Source organism: Nannobrachium achirus (assembly GCF_963921795.1).
Source record: "Nannobrachium achirus genome assembly, chromosome: 24".
Lineage (NCBI taxonomy): Eukaryota > Metazoa > Chordata > Actinopteri > Myctophiformes > Myctophidae > Nannobrachium > Nannobrachium achirus.
The window spans coordinates 46,136,129-46,154,782 of record NC_137831.1 but is presented as its reverse complement, the minus strand read 5'-3'; the positions used below and the strand labels follow the sequence as shown (position 1 = coordinate 46,154,782).

The following is an 18,654-nucleotide window of genomic DNA, read 5'->3' as shown; positions in this document are numbered from 1 at the left end:
TGCGTTGCATGGCAGGCACACTTAATAATAACTAGAAGAGAAAATTTCTAAGAAATTTTAAGTGTGCCTGCAGCTCGCTAAGTCTGTGCAACCTTGTGTAGCGGTTGGTGTTAGCATTAGCGTTATTTCATTTGACGCAACCCGCGTGTCTGTATGACAAACGGTTCACGAGATCAAGGGTCACTTCCTGTTTGGTGAGGGGCACTTCCTGTTTGGCGAAATAGGCCCCAATTAAGGTCATGGACGATTAATGAATTAAAGCTGCAAGCAGCGATGACCGGGCCCTCGCAGCTCTACCCACGTCACAAGGCCAGCAGCCAATCAGAAACCAAACAGGAAGTCAGCCATTTCGACTAATTAGTGGCGTTTTGGAGCATTTTTGGCCGTTATGACGGGTCGCACTTTAACGACAGTTTTTTGAGAAAAAATTGTTTTGTGAGAAAAAAAACATTTGAGAAAAAAAATTTGAGAAAAAAACTTTTTTGAGAAAAAGAAATTTTGAAAAAAAAAATGTGAGAAAAAAAATTTTTGAGAAAAAAAAATGTGAGAAAAAAAAAATTTGAGAAAAAAAAATTTTGAGAAAAAAAAAATTGAGAAAAAAAAATTTTTGAGAAAAAAAATGTGAGGAAAAAATTTTTTATAGAAAAAAAATTTTTGAGAAAAAAAAATTTGGAGAAAAAAAAAATTGAGAAAAAAAAAATTGAGAAAAAAAAATTTGAGAAAAAAAAATTTGAGAAAAAAAATTTTGAGAAAAAAAAAATTTGAGAAAAAAAAATTGAGAAAAAAAAAATTTGAGAAAAAAAAAATTTTGAGAAAAAAAAAATTGAGAAAAAAAGAAAAGGTATGACACCAGCCGCGAGTCTGTACGACAAACGGTTCATGAGTTATAGAGGCACTTCCTGTTTGGTGAAGGGCACTTCCTGTTAAAGAGGGGGCGGGGCTTAATCAATTACAGCTTATCCCTATTGGTCGGAAAAAGACCAAAGTTGTGTGAGCATTTTACATTTTAAATGACGTTGCTAGGCAAAAGTATGGCAGAGTTATGTGGCGCCAAAGTTTCTGGGAAAAAAAAAAATTGAGAAAAAAAAAATTGAGAAAAAAAAAATTGAGAAAAAAAAAATTTGAGAAAAAAAATGTTGAGAAAAAAAAATTTTGAGAAAAAAAAATTGAGAAAAAAATGTTTTGAGAAAAAAAAATGTGAGAAAAAAAATTTTTTGAGAAAAAAATTTTTTGAGAAAAAAAAATTTGGAGAAAAAAAAATTGAGAAAAAAAAATTTTTGAGAAAAAAAATGTTGAGAAAAAAAAAATTTGAGAAAAAAAAATTTGAGAAAAAAAAATTGAGAAAAAAAAAAAGGTATGACACCAGCCGCGAGTCTGTACGACAAACGGTTCATGAGTTATAGAGGCACTTCCTGTTTGGTGAAGGGCACTTCCTGTTAAAGAGGGGGCGGGGCTTAATCAATTACAGCTCATCCCTATTGGTCGGAAAAAGACCAAAGTTGTGTGAGCATTTTACATTTTAAATGACGTTGCTAGGCAAAAGTATGGCAGAGTTATGTGGCGCCAAAGTTTCTGGGTTTTTTTCGGAGTCCCCCATTCAAAGTCAATGGAGTTTTTGGGCGTTGTTTTTTGCGGATTACATCGCAATCGTAAAGCGGATCGGAAAGAAAAGTAATAGCACACCATTCCCGGCCGAGCCGCACATTTTGATGTATATATTGCGGGGGTGGCGTAAATCGTGCGGCAGTTATTACGTGCCGAAGTTTCCCCCATTCTAAGTCAATGGGGTTTTTTGGCGTCGTTTTTTGCGAATTACGTCGCAATGGTAACGCGGATCGGAAAGAAAAGTAATAGCAACCTATTCCCGGCCGAGCCGCACGTTTTGATGTATATATTGCGGCGGTGGCGTAAATTGTGCGGCAGTTATTACGTGCAGAAATTCGTGGCGAAAGACTTAATTAATGACTTAAGTATGGCGGATTACAATAAGTGTTTTGCCATTGCGTTGCATGGCAGGCACACTTAATAATCACTTCACAAAATTTCGGCACGTAATAAGTGCCGCACGATTTACGCCACCGCCGCAATATATACATCAAAACGTGCGGCTCGGCCGGGAATGGGGTGCTATTACTTTTCTTTCCGATCCGCGTTACCATTGCGACGTAATTCGCAAAAAACGACGCCAAAAAACCCCATTGACTTAGAATGGGGGAAACTTCGGCACGTAATAACTGCCGCACGATTTACGCCACCCCCGCAATATATACATCAAAATGTGCGGCTCGGCTGGGAATGGTGTGCTATTACTTTTCTTTCCGAAAAGTTGTATCGTTTAATTGATATTAATTTATTAGTGAATTAATTTTACCCATTGACTTATAATGGGAATCGCAAAAACTCACATTCAATATTTTTTTTCTCGCAAACCATAGGGGCTACAGTTTCAAAACTTGGAGAGGAGATTTATAATGATATCAAGGATTAAATAAAAAATAATTTCGTCAGTTGGCCTCATGGTGGCGCTATAACAGTCCACTTTACCTTTCGGCCTGTAACTCTTGAACCGTGGGTCGGAAAATTAAAATTCCTTTTTCCCTGGATTCCTTGGGTCATGACGCATCTCCTCATATAGGCCACGCCCATTTGCGTCAGGATAGATTTTCCGCCATTTTGAATTTTCTTCAAAACACACTTTTTGCTCCTTTTCCTACATATTTTCTCCAAATGTCACAAAAATCGATACACACGATCTATGGACTCATGCGATAAACATATTTAAACGATATTTTGATAGTCCATACCGTTCTTCCGTAACAGGGTTCCAAAGTTAGCGGGAGGAGCCCGTTTTGTAACAAGTAGCCATAAATCACAAACGAAACATCCAGTCAACACCACATTTTAACCACAAGTGGGGGGCGCTATACTGAACATATACCCAAAAGCATTTCCACTTCGACCCATAGGAGGCACCACAAACGCGCAAAACGTAACCGTTTCATGCCAAAACGTGTTTTTCAGGGGGAACGACCCTCTCAAAACGAAACACAAACGATCTCGGGAGCGACGGGACAACGTAATCGCCTTGCGGAACTTGTGGGAGGAGCCTATTTCTTAAAAACAAGAAACCATATTGCTAATGCTAACACATGCTAATGCTAACAAATGCTAATGCTAACAAAGATGCTAATGTTAACACATACAAGGTTGCACACACTTAGCGAGCTGCAGGCACACTTAAAATTTCGTAGAAATTTTCTTTTCTAGTTAAGTGTGCCTGCCATGCAATGGCAAAACACTTATTGTAATCCGCCATACTTAATGATAATAATGATCCCACAAATTTGGTGCGCTAATAACTGCCGCACAATTTACGCCACCGCCGCAATATATACATCAAAACGTGCGGCTCGGCCGGGAATGGTGTGCTATTACTTTTCTAAGAGAAAAGTTGTATCGTTTAATTGATATTAATTTATTAGTGAATTAATTTTACCCATTGACTTATAATGGGAATCGCAAAAACTCACATTCAATATTTTTTTTCTCGCAAACCATAGGGGCTACAGTTTCAAAACTTGGAGAGGAGATTTATAATGATATCAAGGATTAAATGAAAAATAATTTCGTCAGTTGGCCTCATGGTGGCGCTATAACAGTCCACTTTACCTTTCGGCCTGTAACTCTTGAACCGTGGGTCGGAAAATTAAAATTCCTTTTTCCCTGGATTCCTTGGGTCATGACGCATCTCCTCATATAGGCCACGCCCATTTGCGTCAGGATAGATTTTCCGCCATTTTGAATTTTCTTCAAAACACACTTTTTGCTCCTTTTCCTACATATTTTCTCCAAATGTCACAAAAATCGATACACACGATCTATGCACTCATGCGATAAACATATTTAAACGATATTTTGATAGTCCATACCGTTCTTCTGTAACAGGGTTCCAAAGTTAGCGGGAGGAGCCCGTTTTGTAAGAAGTAGCCATAAATCACAAACGAAACATCCAGTCAACACCAAATTTTAACCACAAGTGGGGAGCGCTATACTGAACATATACCCAAAAGCATTTCCACTTCGACCCATAGGGGGCACCACAAACGCGCAAAACGTAACCGTTTCATGCCAAAACGTGTTTTTCAGGGGGAACGACCCTCTCAAAACGAAACACAAACGATCTCGGGAGCGACGGGACAACGTAATCGCCTTGCGGAACTTGTGGGAGGAGCCTATTTCTTAAAAACAAGAAACCATATTGCTAATGCTAACACATGCTAATGCTAACAAATGCTAATGCTAACAAAGATGCTAATGTTAACACATACAAGGTTGCACACACTTAGCGAGCTGCAGGCACACTTAAAATTTCTTCGAAATTTTCTTTTCTAGTTATTATTATTATTAAGTATGGCGGATTACAATAAGTGTTTTGCCATTGCATTGCATGGCAGGCACACTTAATGATATAAAACACAATGCCAATTGATATTATTAAATTATTTTTTATTGGGTTGATGTATGTATTTGCTTGTTGTGGGTCGTTTTGTATTGGGAACTTCTGCTAAATGCCTATTCAAAGGACGCCCCTGCCCGCAGTGCACAGTCCCATGAGAAGTCTGCCATCCATAAGACGAATGGGGTCCACCCTATATTCCCCAGGTTCTATGTTCCCCGCTCTATGTTCCCCACCTCACAGCTTTAGTTTTAGTGAGGTTAGGGTTAGGTTTAGGTGGTAAGAAAGTGGGGAACATAGAACCTGGGGAGCATAGGTACGGTCCCAGATGAATGATACTCTCCCCCCCTCCATCATTCACCACCAAGATAACACACACACACACACACACACACACACACACACACACACACACACACACACACACACACACACACACACACACACACACACACACACAGGAAATTAACATCTCATCCTGTGTTGTTTCTTAAACAGGGGAATGAAACTTGTTGTGGGTTGTTGAGCTTCATGGCGCACTGATGTTATGTAGGACAATATGGAGACAATGAATGATGTTTACGATGAGGATACATTACCTGGACATTAGCAGTGGAGATGGACACTTTGGAGGTATAGATGTAATTAATCAGTGATCCAAGACTCTCTCCACTGACTCCAACGACGCTCACCTCACGCTGTGTAGACTCCTCCATGCCACTGGTAAACATGGCCTGTGTAGACTCCTCCATGCCACTGGTAAACATGGCCTGTGCACGGTTGAAAAGGTGAACAGTTTGCTTATTTACATTGTTAATTGATCAATTTATTTTAGGTTTATTTCTCAAAAAGGACCAGCTGTCCATAAAGTATCCCTCTTATTACACGGCTACTTAATGAAGTTAATTATTTGACCCCAAAGTAACAATAAAACAAAGTATGTATTTGCTTATGGCAGGGGTCTTCAACGTTTTCAGGCCAGGGACCCCCAAACTGATGGGGAGATGGAGCAGGGACCCCCTACCTCGGGGTGATGAGGGGATTTATGTATAAAATGGTGTGTTGTGTATAAACATGCCATGCTTAGTATTGCATTCAATACTAAGCTATTAAAAAAATAGATTAATATATTCATGCTTTTATTTTAAACATGCATTACAAGTGGCCGTACCACTGCCATTTACTTATTTACTGCAGTGCCAATGTCAAAAGCCTACTATCAATCTATCACTATAACAGTCTGTCAATTGCACAATAATCACGTGTACAAGCTATTCAAAAGAGACAGAATCATGTTTTCTTTATATTTAAAGACAAATTAAATTGTTTTCTCTCTTTTTTAAATAAAGACAAAAAAATATAAAAATGTTTCAGGACCCCCTGTTGAAGACCCCTGGCATATGGTAATGAAAATATTCCATTCGGAAAACAAGGAAGTGTGGATCTAATAGAATCAATTCTTGATTACTACTTCCATCTTCTTGCTTCAAATGTTTTCAGAAAGATTCTAGAGAGCAATGTTTAGTTGTAAATTACACTGTGTGTTTGTTTACATGGCTGTCATGTTGTAAGTGACATTGTGTTTGTTTACATGGTTTAGTGTCATGTTGGAAACGGCATAAAATCCAAGTCTGTGTGTGAAACTTTGCACGCACATTCCCACTAGGTCAAGGAACAGATGCCATCCTTCTCACATTGGCCTGTTATAGCACCACCAGAGGGTCAACCTTTGCATAACACATTTTTGGAACGAAATGCCTCAAATCACACATGCAGACAAGTATGAGTAACTGGAGTCAGTCTGCTGCGCAGAGGGGCGTGGCGTGTGGTCTTCGAATGGGCGTAGCGTGATGGGCGTGGGAAAAGCTGCCACGAGCCTATAGCCAGCAGCTCGCCGTTCGGCTCCCACTCCCACTCTCGCAGTTTCTACCGTAATTACACTACTTAATGCGCAGTGAATTTTGGACGGGGGTCGGGGGCTCATTTTACTGGGGGTCCGCTCACTATCCCGACGGGCCGCTGTTCCGACTAGCGTCGGCAGGTTAGTTACTGAGGTACGGTTACTGAGGTTAAGTTTAGGGTTAGGGATAGAGTTAGGGGGTTAGTTTTAGTGTCAGCGACGAGTGGCACGCGTGCCGTGGACCACCTCCAGGGACCCCTGGCTATATAACAGGGGGACATGCGGATATATAGAGAGAGAACCAGGGACACGGGACGGCCACCGTTCCACTCCTATCCGAAGTGGGCTGCAGAGGTGGCGGTCCTCCACAGCGGCGCGACCACATTTGCGTCCCCCGGAGCGATGGTCCCCGGGCGCCGTCCGTGAGCCACCCCGTTAGAAGGGTCTTTTTTCCGGCTACACAGGGTGTAGCACGGTGCCGCCAGGGGGTCCCCGGAGCTCCGCGATACCTCCAGGTTTCCCCGGAGGGCGGAGGTGGTCCGCGATACGAGCCACTCAGCCGTCCCACTCCGATGCTCCAAAGTCGGATAGTAGTGGAACGGCTGCCGCCACGTGCCCCTGGTTCTCTCTCTCTCTATATATCCCCATATCCCCTGCCGCCAGGGCAGGGGTACCTGGAGGCAGTCCGCGGCCGAGACCCCAAACCCAAAGACGGATGCAAGTGGAGCGGTGAGCCGCTGGTTCTCTCTCTCTCCCAACACTATCGAAGATCTTTCCCACACAAGTAACTCCCATTCGACACAAGTAACTCCCACTCCCACACGTAACTCCCAATCTGCGCAGCAGCACAGAATCCGCCGCCATCTTTAACCTCAAGTTACTCCTGTCTCCATGCAGAGTTCGATTGCCGTGAAAGTCCCAAGAACACGTGGCACCCTTTTCATATTACCTGACCTGCCGGAGACCTGTTCTCGGAAGAACACTGCTTCTAGTCCCACTTATGTTGCTTTTCCTGCTTTTTTCCACTGCTTTTTTCCTTTCCTACTTTTTCCATTGCTGCTTGCAGCTATATTATACGATTGTTTTTTTTTATTTTTTATTTGTATTTATTTTTTGCTTAAAGAGAGCCCACAATTGTTTCAAAGGAACAATATTTTCTAGTTCATAAATAACATGCCGCTGGATTTGACGAGACCAATCAGAATCAAGCATTCAACCCAAGCTGTGTAGTGAAAGTGCATGTTTACCTCAAAGTATGGACTGAATGAGGCCAGTACATACTACATAGACACATGTTACATATGTACATATATCATTTACAAATATATACACGCGTTTACCTCAAAGTATGGAATGTATGAGGCCAGAACATAGCGGTGTCCGGGGAACTGCTGTCCGTCGTCACAGCACAGTGTCACGTCACACAAGGTGTTGCTGAGACGCTGCCTGTTGAGACCTTCCAAGACCTTCATGGCATGGCTGGGCTCCTCAAAGAGCTCCACACTGTCCTCCTGAAGTGCAACCACAACAACATCCAGGGGCAGATTTATAATACCACAAATTAATTAATTTATAGTAAGACAAATGAACTAGTTTATTATTCACAAGAGTGTGTGTGTGTGTGTGTGTGTGTGTGTGTGTGTGTGTGTGTGTGTGCGCGCGCGCGAGTGTGTGTGTGTGTGTGTGTGAGTGTGCGCCCGCGTGCATCTGTGTGTATGTAAGGGAAAACGTCTGGGTAAGCGGCCATTATCGAGAAATAAAACCCAGACAGGATGATAGCCACCGACACGAAGCCATCATCCTGAAAACAGGGTTGTTGATCTAATAGAATCAATTCTTGGTTATGGCATCGTCTATTTCTCGCATTAGATGTTCTCAAAAACATTCTTCAGAGCAACATTTAGTTGCAAATGACGCTGTGTGTTTGTTTACATGGCTGTCATGTTGGATAAGGCATAACATTCACACGGTGCACCCAGGTGCTCGGGGCCTTTTCACTGGACAGGTCGGTCGTTATCAAGAAACAACACACCACTGTTTGCAGCGATTGACCAATCAGAATCAAGTATTCAATTTGTAATGTAAGTATATTCTGTATACACACACACACACACACACATACAGTCAGTTCAGTCACTCACATGTGGGCTGGCAGCATCCTGGCTGGAAGACATGGCTGGGGGGGGGGGGGGGGGGGGAAGAGAGAGAGAGAGAGAGAGAGAGAGAGAGAGAGAGAGACAGACATTAACTAGAGTCCAGCTAAATCCAGAAGTGTTGGCAGGAGAAGAATAATGAGAATGGTCACCTCCATGTAACATTCAGCAAAATGTAAAAAAAAAACCTTCTGAAAGACTGTCTTTATCAATGTAAAGTATATATAGTTTGAACATACTACATCATTATCAGACTTAAATTGACCCTTCAACTATATTATTATTTCTACATTGCAATATTGATAAAATATTAAGTCCAGCATTCAACATTTACTTGAGTAAAAGTACAAAAGTATCAAGCATCATCAAAATACTGTATACTTCTCCACACAGTATGCAGGCCTCCAAATACACAGGTTCAGAAACCATGTAATATTGGGAAACACCTGTCTTCTAGAATGTCGAAAAAGTGCATTTACAGACTTTATATTCAAACATAAGACAGCTCTGCATAATCACAAGCTTACTAGTAGTTGCGACCGAAGGTCGCATATACTCTGAAGAACCGTGTCACTTGAGTGTCCTTCCTTCCTTCCGTATCCTCGTGACCGTCCTTCCGTATCCTCTGTGATGTCAGTGTGATGTCAGCGAGTTGTGACATCACTTCCTGTACAGGGCGGCTACACGAAATGTGGATAACACTATATATGGAGATAGTCCTGTCCATCATGTCATATGGGACCACCGTCATAGAAAGTAGCCATTGTTAGGCCGGAGCCATTGGCTGTCTAAACATGGAGATGTGGATAACACTATATATGGAGATAGTCTAGTCCAATATGTCATATGTGACTACCGTCATAGACAGTAGCCATTGTTAATCCGGAGTCAATGGCTGACTGTCTGTACAGGAAGTGATGTCACATGACATACTTTTTATGCCCATATATGAGTCCTAACATGGAGATGTGGATAACACTATATATGGAGATAGTCTAGTCCAATATGTCATATGGAACTACCGTCATAGACAGTAGCTATTGTTAGGTCGGAGTCAATGGCTGTCTGTCTGACTGTCTGTACAGGAAGTGATGTCACATGACATACTTTTTATGCCCATATATGAGTCCTTCTGTACCACATCTCCATGTTTAGGCAAACTCCACACAGAAAGGCCCTATCGCCAACCCAACCTAGGGTGTGAGCGATAGGGCCTTTCTGTGTGGAGTTTGCATGTTCTCCCGGTGTCTCCTAGGGTTGATACCCTCACAAAAACTAGGGCTTTCACTTCAAGTATTTTTTACAGATCGACTAGTTGAAGCCACTGGTAGTCGACTAGTCGACTAGTCGTTAACATATTATGTCATAATAAAGAGCGCTGTGTTACGGCTTTTCACAGCAGCCAAATTACCATGACAACGGATACTCACACAAACCCCACGTGTGCATGTTAGCGCAACATAACAAGACCAGCATTGCACAATCGCCACATCCATTTGAGCTGCTACAGTAATAGAACACCATGCTTGGACTCACCAATAGCTGCTGTTTCTCGTAAACAAAGGACATTATATCCATTTCCATTTGCATGGTCGGCTAGCCAGGCTAGCAGGCTAGCTCGCTACACAACACAAACACTCCTCTGTCTTTTAATTACTTCTAATCAAACGAACGTGCGGAATGTCTGTCGGTCTGTTCGTTGTAGCAAGCACTGGGCTGTCCTCACTTGCTGCTATGATCGCGCTACGATGTTATACTGTTAAACAACTATATTCTGACTGTAGGACTAGTCTGTAGTCTCACAAATGTGTTGCTGTGTGCAGACAGCTGGCACACGACGTCAGTACAACGTTGTACTCCAACGTTGGATGACCTTTGGATTTTGGTTGTAAATGAAAGTTTGTCTGACGTCCTAACCTAACGTTGGTTAGACGTCAGAACCTGATGTTGCTTTGACGTCGTAACCTGATGTTGGTTTGACATCTTAAACTAACGTCGATTCAACGTTAATCTCTGATGTTACATAGACGTTGATTAAAGGTTAGACTCCCAACGTTGGATACCAGTTGTATTTTGGTTGTAAATGAAAGTTTGTCTGACGTCCTAACCTAACGTTGGTTAGACGTCAGAACCTGATGTTGCTTTGACGTCGTAACCTGATGTTGGTTTGACATCTTAAACTAACGTCGATTTAACGTTAATCTCTGGTGTTACATAGACGTTGATTAAAGGTTAGACTCCCAATGTTGGATACCAGTTGTATTTTGGTTGTAAATGAAAGTTTGTCTGACGTCCTAACCTAACGTTGGTTAGACGTCAGAACCTGATGTTGCTTTGACGTCGTAACCTGATGTTGGTTTGACATCTTAAACTAACGCCGATTTAACGTTAATCTCTGATGTTACATAGACGTTGATTAAAGGTTAGACTCCCATCGTTGGATACCAGTTGTATTTTCGTTGTAAATGAAAGTTTGTCTGACGTCATAACCTAACGTTGGTTAGACATCGTAACCTGATGTTGGTTTGACATCTTAAACTAACGTCGATTTAACGTTAATCTCTGATGTTATATAGACATTGATTAAAGGTTAGACTCCCAACGTTGGATACCAGTTGTATTTTCGTTGTGAATGAAAGTTTGTCTGACATCATGACCTAACGTTGGTTAGACGTCATAACCTGATGTTGGTTTGACATCTTAAACTAATGTTGATTTAATGTTAATCTCTGATGTTACGTAAACGTTGATTAAAGGTTAGACTCCCAACGTTGGATGTTGAAAAAGAAAGTTTGTCTGACGTCATAACCTAACGTTGGTTAGACGACATAACCCGATGTTGGTTTGATGTCATAACCTGATGTTGGTTTGACATCTTAAACTAACGTTGATTTAATGTCAATCACTGATGTTACTTAGACGTTGATTAAAGGTTAGACTTCCAACGTTGGATACCGGTTGTATTTTGGTTGAAAATCAAAGTTTGATTGACGTCATAACATAACATTTGTTTGATGTCAATCTCTAATGTTATGTAGACGTTGATTAAAGGTTAGACTCCCAACGTTGGGTTTTTAAGTTTGATTGACGTCATGACCCAACATTGGTTTGATGTCAATCTCTGATGTCATGTAGACATTGATTAAAGGTTAGACTCCCAATGTATTTTTGTTGAAAAGTAAATCGGATTGACGTCATAAGGCAAACATTGATTTGATGTTAGCATCTGATGTTATATTGACATTGAATTTTGGTTGGTCTCCTAACGTTGGATAAAAGTTATTTTAGTTGAATAAAATTGGACTGACATAATCCAACGTCAGCTTGATGTTAATCTCAGATGTTATGTAGACGATTACTGGTTCAACTCCAAATTTGGATACAAGTTCTAATTTGGTTAAATGAACATAACCCAACGTTGGCAAGACGTCATCCTCCAATGTTGGTTAGACATGTAAGCAAGAGGTGCATTGCTGTCAAAACCCAACATTAGGTTGACATCAATGACCAAAGTTGGAAATGCAAAACATCAGAGGGCGTGAAAACCAACGCTAACATCACATCAACTTCCAGACATATGACAGTATGACACCAAATTGTGTCAAGTACTGAATAGTGAATAGAGGGTAGCTCACACAGCAGTCACTAGGTCTGATTAAGCTTGATCCAGAAAAGAACATAACAGTTCACCTTTTTTTTACCTTAACACTGGACAAATAAAGAAATACATGAAATAATAGCACAGCCTACCTCAGAGAGAACTTCCAGACAGTTTCCTTTTTACTTGCATATGTCCCACAACAACAACAAAATTATTTAAAAAAATATATTCCGGTGAGTTCACAACTACAAAAAATAATTTAAAAAATGTATTCCGGTGAGTTGCCAGATTAAACTGTAGGTCCAAACAGAACTACCAAGATCCCCCAGAATTCACAGTGTCAGTTCAATCAGTTCTGAGTGCATGCGTTTGTGTCCCCCGCTGCCTCCTCTTGCCTGCATGTCCAGTGAGCTACCAGGTTTTAGGTCCAACCAGAACTAATTCAAGTTATATCAGTCCATAGTGTCCCTCTTGAAATGGACAGTTCCCCTGTGTCTCCCGCCTCTGCTGCTTTAGGTTGTCCTCTGCTTCTGGGTTGAACGTCATGACGGCATCTGTAGAAAAAGAGAATACAAAATATGTAACATGCTGTCATAACCTTACACCACCACATTGTCATGTTTTGCAAATTAAATTATTTACAGGTGTGTCTACAAGGTCACAATGCATACAAAAACTTGAAAACTTCACATCATGTTCACCCTCATAACCTTAAAATAACAAGAGTTCAGTTGGTTAAGCAGGCCCTCACCCAGAAGAATTAAATTGTAAGACACTGAAAACCACAGAACACCCAAACCTTATTGCGACCGTAGGTCGCACTTACTACAGAAAGCTCCACCAGGTGTCCGTGCGTCCGTCAGTCAGTCCGTCACACGTCAGACGTCACACTTTTGCCCTGCTCATATCTCCGCAACCGTTGCCCCGATCCATGCCAGATTTTGCACACACACTCCTTACCTGCCAAACTACAACCTCCAAGGACCCCCGGAGTTCCAGGGACCCCCAGGTCCCTGGGGGACCCCCAGGTGTAAAAAAAATACCAAATGTGCAAAAATGACCAAATGACCACCCCCACGGGGCTGCTCACGGGGAATTCCCGGGGACCACCCACTCCTGCTACTCCAGAACGGATGCAAAAGTGGTGGCGCCCCCAGTGGAGGACCCCCTCCACTGCAGCTCACATAAAATGCCCTAACTCGGCCTAGGAGCGTCCGGGAGAGCCGGGGCCGGTACCTATTCGTCCGCCAAGGCAACGCGGAGACCCCACCCCTCATTTCTCACATGGCCCTCTTCTAGCGAGACCTACGGTCGCTTATCTCCCGATTAGGGAGTCTTACTGGTACTGTGTTATGCTGTGCATTACTTCTTACTTACTTAAAAAGCTTGGTCACAGAGGTGCTTCTTCTCTCCATCCTCTCAACGACTGGACCCAAGCAGACACATCACGCCAGCTAAGAGAGAGAGAAGAAAGAAGGAAATAGGTTAGACCAGGGTTTCCTAAAGTGGGTGCTGTTGCACCCTAGGGTGCCTTGATGCCAGTCCAGGGGTGTCTCAGAATAATCTGATCATCAATATCACTACATCAATATCAGTTCACTAAGTAAAACTGATTTGTGAGGAGTTATTTTTCCATCTACGGCCAACTCTCTTCTGCAAAAATAGCAGATCTACAAGCTCACAACATGTCACGACGCGCTGTGAGCTTGTAGATCGGCTATTTTTGGTGAACCTTCCTCCCAGAATAGGGATGCTGGGGTTCAAGTGGTTAAACATAAAGTATAAAGTTATTTTCAGTCAGTTCTAATGGAAACTGATATTTCTCCAATGGTGTAAGATTCAAAATATTTACAGTGTACTTCAAGGGTGCTGTGGATTAAAATATTATTTACAGGGGCGAGGTGACCCGAGTCAAAAATGTTTGAAACCCCCTGGGTTAGACACCAAATCAAAGACACTTGCCATTGTATCAAAGGGAAGGACATGTTTTGCCCAATTACATTATTTACAGATTGGTGTGTGCCAATTGTCTGTCCTTGGTCAACATGAAGTTAACTTGTATTGCTCTAAAATACATCAGTCTTCTCCAAAGCCACCTTCCTTTTCCCCCTTCATGTGGTTACCGAAGAGCCTGAAGAAAAACATATTACATTTTTGTGAACAATATAGTAGGGTAAGGTTCTTTTGTAAACATGGCATATAATCTCTTGATCCCTTGTTGATCAGGTGGCCCAGGGTGGTCCGCTTTTTTAAACCCTCTACACCAAATCTGCTCAGCAACAGCAGGTCTATAAGCTACATTCATGCAAAATTGTATTTATTTATTTTCACATAATTTTCACATATCATGACATTGTCATAAGAGGGGGTTCCAGTGGTTAAGCTGCGAAAAAATGAAAACATGCAGACAGGCCATCGCCTAGAATAATTAAACAAATAATTATGCAGACACTGAAAACCACATCACACAAGGGTTAATTCATATTGTATGTTGAAACATGCAGAGAGGGAAGCAAGCACATCTCCAAAGATTTACAGGTGCCGAACCAAGGAATATATAATATACACACCATGGAAGGAGGAGGTTCACACACTGTTCCAGAGCTCCAGTAAATAGTTTATTAGGATAGAATAATAACTATTTACCGGAGCTCTGGAACAGTGTGCGAACCTCCTCTTCTTCCATGTTGAAACATGCACTTTATACTGTGACTCATATAAAGCCTACCAAGGTCTTAAAAGCTTGGTCATCACAGAGATGTTGCTCCTCTCTCCATCCTCTATCCTGTCAACCACTGGCACCAGGTCCGAAAGGACTATCAGACACGTCACGCCACCTGAGAGAGAAAGAGAGGTTAGACACCCAATCAAAGCGTTATAATTTTCCATCGCACAACAGTTTGTAGATTGGCTATTTAGTACAAAACAATGATCAGACTACCTGGTTGTTATCTCCCAAGAGTAGAAACCACCATGTCTATCCCAAAGGAAAGGCGGGACAAGCACAGCAGACACCTGAGAGAGAGAGAGAGGGAGAAGTGAAAACAGACTAGTGACTAGTTCATTAGGGTTGTTCGATTAATCGATTTTTAATCGTAACCCGGTTTTTTTCCTTTGGACGATTTAAAAAAATGGAAATCGTAAAATCGATTTTCACTTTAATTAGGGAAATTCTTACTCATTGGAGCCTTGCACGCGCAAAAAGTACACAGCCCCGTCCTCCTAAAGCAGGACGACAAGCTCCGACACCAAATTAATACTACTTTCTATCTGATGTGTAATTTCTTTGATGCGCGTTTAACGCACGTCAGACTGAGCAGAGTTCACCACCGCACTGCGCTCACTCGCGATGGTTCAAGCAGCAAACAGAACAAAACGCTGCTGAGCTGGTAAACTTACTTACTTGTTGTAGTTTGAAAGAAGCTTATTAATTCTGTGTTACCCACCTACTGACTGTAGTCTACTCCTACTGTCACTGTGTTAATTTTGCGTCGGGAAGCGAAGCGCTTCGCCTCCGTTTACAATCAGTCAACATCTCCGTGCATGAGTGGTGCAGGGCAGGGGCGTAGCCAGGAATTACATTTTGGTAGGCGAAATGCCTACCAAAATGCCTCACCAGCCTCCAAGAGCTGGCTTGTTTTGGCTGTTTTGTCACTCACTATTGATAATGAAACACTAAGGACGCTAAGTTGTATGTGATTGTTGCACAACTAAAGTTATTATTATTAATACCCTTATTGTTTTATTGCATTTTGCTATTTGGCTATATAAAAAAAATCAAAAAATGAAACAATAATGAAAAAAAAAATCATTTCCTTGCATTTTTTAAATGAAAACAAAATAGTTGAAACAATGTATTATTCTTTTAACAAAAAATCGAAATCGAAATCGAAAATCGGGATTTCAGAGAAAATAATCGAGATTTTATTTTTTGGCCATATCGAACAACCCTATAGTTCATACATGTTTGCTTCCACATAAGACAGGACTGGACACTGCGTCACAAGAACAAGCAGCCACCCAACGTACGGCACCTGAGACACAGAGAGAAAGGAAATAAAATCAGCACAAAAAGAAAGGAAACTTGACTTCGGTCCATTATCTCCCCTTTAATAATACCAATTTGTATTGTTTTATATCATTTTTATCATTGATTCGTCACCTTTACAACAAAGTACAGCTTGTAAGCATCGGGCATTCGAGGCATGAGCTACACAACCTAACGTGTGGGTAGCGCCGATCAAGGTTTTGCCAAAATGGCTTGCAATATTGTTCTGCTGGCATTTACTCTCATTGTGGGCTTCCCTGACACTGAGCTTAAAATTAACAAAGTGTAAAAATGGTCAACATGTGTTGTTTTTTCTTTTCCTTATTACTGTGGGAGAGTGCAATCATTCAATCATTAAAGGGGAGATATAATGGACCGAAGTCACAAAAATAGCTGATCTACAAGCACACACAATGTGAGGCTGTAGAATGGCTTCTCAGTTCAAATAAATCATTATTAATTAAGTAAATTACCTGGTTGGCTTAGCTCCCAGGATCACCTCATACCACCACAGAGACACCTCATGTAACAGAGAGAGAGTGAAAAAGGAAATGAATAGGTTAGATTTTATCATACTCCATCAAACAACAATGTTGCATTAGACACAAAATTATCTACAAGAACACATTGCATAATATGAGCATGTACAGTATATTATTTAGTACTTGACTAGTTCCTGCAGTGATTGGCTGCAGTAGATTGGCATTCAGACGTGTTTGTAACACCTGTGAAGTGCAGCTTTGGCAGTACAGGGTAAGAAGAGAAGGAGAAGTCTCATGCAAAAGTCATGCTGTATTCTATATTGGATCTTGGATATTATACCACAGGATGAAGATACCTTTTATTTTCCTATTGTGGATTACTACTGGATTTCCTGGATTAAAAAGGACTTTGCTAAAGGGTGGTAAGAGGAGACTTAACCTACCATATTGCATAGACTGGTTTTCTTTTCGACGTTGGAATTTTCTGTTGACAGAAGAAAAACAAAAGTTGAAAGACTACAAAATACATTACAAATGAGCCATGTACCACACACACACACACACACACACACACACACACACACACACACACACACACACACACACACACACACACACACACACACACACACTCCTGTTAATCACTTCTAGCTCCCACTCCCACTTTGAGAACCATGGCACAAAATCAGTGTTTGTCAATTATGCATTTGAGCCATGGACCACCATTTAGTGAGATTTAGCCTCTCAGTCTCATACCTAATAATTTAGGAATACAGATCATGTGTAAAAAATAATTTAGCTTGTACATTTGGTTTGATTTTACAGTAATTAAAAGATCTATAGGGGTCCATTTGGTTATCAACTCCCCATCATTTAGCTGGGGACCACCTGGAAGGCTGGAACCAACCTAACATTACTAAACAAACACTATATAAATAGCAATGATTACTGTCACAATAACACTATTTAACTGCTGAATAAATAATGGACCTTGGAAACATTATATAATGGAAACTTTTTTACAGGAATGAGGGTTCCTGTCATATATTAAAAGGGGTCTGCAGCCAAATAGTCATTTTGGATTTTGGGGTCCGACATGAAAAGGGCTGAAAACACTGGAGTATGAATTGTAAATAGTGAAGTTGTAAAAAGTACTGGAAGCAAAAGCAATCAATTAAAATAGCTTTACATACCTGTGTCATCTCCCTGCTCCAAAACTCCTTCTCTGTGTGCAAAAAGTCTCCATAATGTAGATTTAATCCCACAAATAGACTGGCAGCAACCTATCTTCCTGTTCAACAATCAACAGTGATTTTATTTAGTTTAGTTTTATCTTAAATCACTTTTAGACAAGCAGCTCTCAATGCTTGCTGTTGGTGACAAATGTAACTGCTGTGGGCTGTTTGGATTCAAAGTGGGGGTGTGCTCTCAGCAGAGCCAGTGGTAGCTGGCCACATCACAGTCACATGACACACAGCCAATCAGGCATTTGCAATTGCATTGTGGGCAGTGTAGTTGATTTTCAAACTGCTTTCCATAAACACACATATATTGTGTTCCTCTCTGTAACTACAAAGATGGCTCCCTTCATCTTTCATATGTTTCCTCCAAACTATAATATCCCAAAAGATAGGCATTAAAATGTGTTTTAATCAGATTTAATTACAGATGATAATTTGCTTGTATAACCAATGTCTGCCCAACATTATTTTACTAACGTCCACATAACGTTGAAGTCTAACATCATCAGACGTTGATATTTGGTTGGTTTTAGGTTGTGTTGGTAACTAACCAATAACCAACGTCTGTTCAACGTATTATCCCAACGTCAGGTTGACGTCAGGATGATGTTTTTATTGTATTATACTCATTTCAAGCAGGATAGTTTTATATTAAGCTTCTGAAGCATTGAGGAATACAGTATGGTAGTGGATCTCAAACATTTCAAAGAAGAAACATTTCCATTAGAGAAGATTTTGATGAGTCAAGCAGTGATTCTCAACTATTTTAATTG

At 41.0% G+C, this 18,654-nt stretch overlaps 1 long non-coding RNA gene across 1 annotated transcript; it reads right to left on the bottom strand.

Moving 5' to 3' along the window:
• Positions 1–12,321: 12,321 nt before the first annotated feature.
• Positions 12,322–15,128, bottom strand: LOC308280568. The gene is made up of 4 exons (XR_013961755.1): positions 15,052–15,128; positions 14,839–14,947; positions 13,488–13,564; positions 12,322–12,664 (listed from the first exon to the last, which is right to left on the bottom strand). It is a non-coding gene; the product is annotated as an uncharacterized lncRNA (long non-coding RNA).
• Positions 15,129–18,654: the final 3,526 nt, after the last annotated feature.